The sequence below is a fragment of the Triticum aestivum genome, chromosome 2B, assembly GCF_018294505.1.
Source record: "Triticum aestivum cultivar Chinese Spring chromosome 2B, IWGSC CS RefSeq v2.1, whole genome shotgun sequence".
In the NCBI taxonomy this organism is placed as follows: Eukaryota; Viridiplantae; Streptophyta; class Magnoliopsida; order Poales; family Poaceae; genus Triticum; species Triticum aestivum.
Window position 1 is genome coordinate 272642557 of NC_057798.1, and position 3234 is coordinate 272645790.

The window sequence follows — 3234 nt, forward strand, 5'->3', positions numbered from 1 at the left end:
GTTTGGACTGCGCGAAAATTCGGGGGAGGTCCTATTTATAGATTCTGGGAGCTAGGAGTGTCCAAATGAGGAGCGGTTTTTGCCCACACGATCGTGATCGAACGACCGAGAGCATGGAGGGGAGTTAGATGGGGTTTGGGCCACTTGGAAGGGGTGTTGGGCTGCAAAGAGAGAGGGGCTTTACGGTTACGCGGTTAACCGTTGGAGTACCAAACGACCTTCAAATGGCACGAAACTTGACAGGCGGTCTACCGGTGGTATACCAAGGACGCTTGGCAAGACTCGGTCCATTCCGAGAATGTTTAACACCCACACACGAAATCAAGGTCTGAGAGGGGCGACGGGCGCGCGCGAGAGATCCGGACTCCGAACGGACAACGGAGAGAACCGGCGGAACCCGAACGGATGCAAGTTTTGAAAAACATGCAGATGAAATGCAGATGATGACATGACAAAATGCAACACGCAATCAATGACATGGCAACGACGGCGAATGACTGGCAGACACCTGACGCATCGAATCCGGGGCGTTACAAAGGAGGAGAGCACCTTTTTTTTTCTTATGCAGTGTTGCTGAATGCCGACCCCTTCCCACCAAGCCTTGGCCGTGTAAAAAACATGCCAAGGCGTCGCGTCGACATGAAGATCCAGCCAAGAGAGCACCTCCTTTCAAATTCGAGTTGCAAACCAACACTTGAAAAGGAGGTGGACTGCCGATTCTTGCAGCTCTCATAGAGGGCATTGATTGCAATTGTGTCATTCTCCTATTGTAACATTTGCTAGACACATCCTCTCCCAGTATGAGGGAAATACTGGTAAAATCATTACCAGGTCATTTTGGCTGTTCAGGAAAAAAAACGTTGGCTTACCCAGTGCGAGGAAAATTATCTTGTCGAATTAAGGAGTGGCAAATTAAGGATAGACCCATGAAAAAAAGGTGATCTTGCTACCTAAAAGTGAATGATGGGCGAAAATGGCGTCCTGTACACTGACACTAAGAGCGACACGCTGTCTCGCACTGGAGTGTACTCATGTCTTGTACTCCATATTATGCGGAAAAACATATGAATAAATGAATAAATAAATTCATGTCGGATGCTGACATAATTAATTATCAGGTTGGCTTCTTGTGTGATTCTGAAAATGACTTGGTAGAGAAATTACATCAAAAAGTATAGGGTCGCCATCAAGTCGTCGTTCTCACGTTCTTTTCGTTTGTGATAAGCAAGGACACCATTAATCGAAGCTGTACGAATTAGTCAATTCCTTTGTCCATTTGTCCTCCTAATCATCCCCGGTTGATGACGAAAATTCGATATGTATTGCCTGCCAACCATCCCGTCAATTCAACAAGATTGAGGTTCCGTAGCCTAAGAATACTATAGTACTACTCCCTCCGTCCCCGACCTGAAATAAGTGACTCAACTTTATATTAATTTTGTACTAAAGTTAGTATAAAGTTGAGTAATTTATTTTGGAGCGGAGGGAGTACAAGTTTAGGTAGTAGGCGTTCAGTTAAAGGTTTAGTCGATAGTAAGGGCTAATCCAATCCACCCCTAAAACCTTTTTGTGTCCAACAACCCATTCATAAATATGATAAGCTCTTGGAGGCTAGATTTTAACCCATCCCAAATCTTAGGAGAGTTAACAAAAAAAGTACCACAATTTGACCAACCATGACGAAAAACTACCACGCTATAAACTTTGTCAAAAAACTATCACTATGAGTCTAATTTTTGGCAAAAAAAAGCTACCGATTCGATGAATTTAACCCTGTCTATGGTAGGGTGGGCCGACTTGTCGGGCGACAGGCCAGCACACAAGGGACATCGACCACCTGACAACCGCTAGCGCCGCGGCTCGATCGTCAAGGATCAACAGAACTTTAAAGTTCAATAGTTACCACTAGAAGCGAAGTACCCCATGGAACCTTTTTTTAGAAAAGGAGGTTAAAACCTCCGACCTCTGCACCAATCGATATATACAACCATCTTTATTAATTATTCAATAAAAATCTGACAAGAACATACATCAAGCTACGCAAAGCAACCACTCACACCTACAAACTCGATAACGTGGAGTGCTCTCACTCCTCATATCTAAAACCGGTGTGGTCTCCGATCCATCCGCATAACGTATCGGAACCAACAACCGGTGCAGCAAACCTAAAGCGTACACCGCATGCACACGTTTTAGAAGCCGCCACCATCATAGAACCGTTGAACCATCTTCAGGGAAGAGGTCTGCATCATCCTTGCCAGACCGGCCATCTGTCAACGCCACCACGACGCCAGATAACACTACCATCCTACGCGCATCCATCAACACGCCTCCATTGCCGAGACCTTGCTGCCCCATGCCGTCGAGACCCATGGTTGTTAACGCGCCAGATGCCACGCCGCTCCACCCTCGTGAACACCACTTGCTGTTCCTCTAGCCGAACACTCGAACACCCTAGGCAGTGCCTCCAAGAAGGGCACGACACACACAGTGCTGCCGCTACCCAATCCAAGGAGATTTTGGGTTTTCACCTGGGCATGGGGTTGGGGTGGAGAGGAGGGACCTCGACGATGCCTAAGGAAGAAAGTGGCGACCTTGGTCGTCGGCACCGTCGAGATGATCGAGCTATCCTGGGTCTCCTCCAGTACGAAGCCACCTCCACCAGCCCCCGACAACGCACTAGGACCGACGACCAAGACCGCAAGCCACCACGTGGTGGCGGGAGAGAGGATGCAGTGGAGAGGGCATCTACCGACGATGGTCAAGAAGCCGTCCATCTACCACCCACGAGTGCCGCCAGCCGAAAACACTAGAGACAAGATCGGCGCCATCCCCAACCCGCCGTTGGTTTGCCGGCTACCCGAGCCAACCACCGGGAGCCCTCCAGCCTGGCCTCGCCACTGAACAGGAAGGCGCCACCAAGGGGGCAATAACCCCAGGTCCAAGGCCCCTGGTCGCAACCGCCCGTTACCACGTCGCCGCCTCGCGCCACTGCCGGAGGCAGTCCGTCGCTCCGCTGCAAACCGGGGCAGGGGATGCGCCTCCGCGCGGGTGGATGCCCCGCCCCATCCAGGTCCGACGCATGGAGGAGGAGAGCACTTCCGCTACCGCCATCGGCCACCCAGGCTTCACCCGGTAGCTTCCTCCAGTGGTGACGGAGGAAGGGGTGAGGGGAAGGGCACCCCGACGCCTTGTTACGGGAGCTCCATCTGAGACGCCCAAGCGGGGGATGGC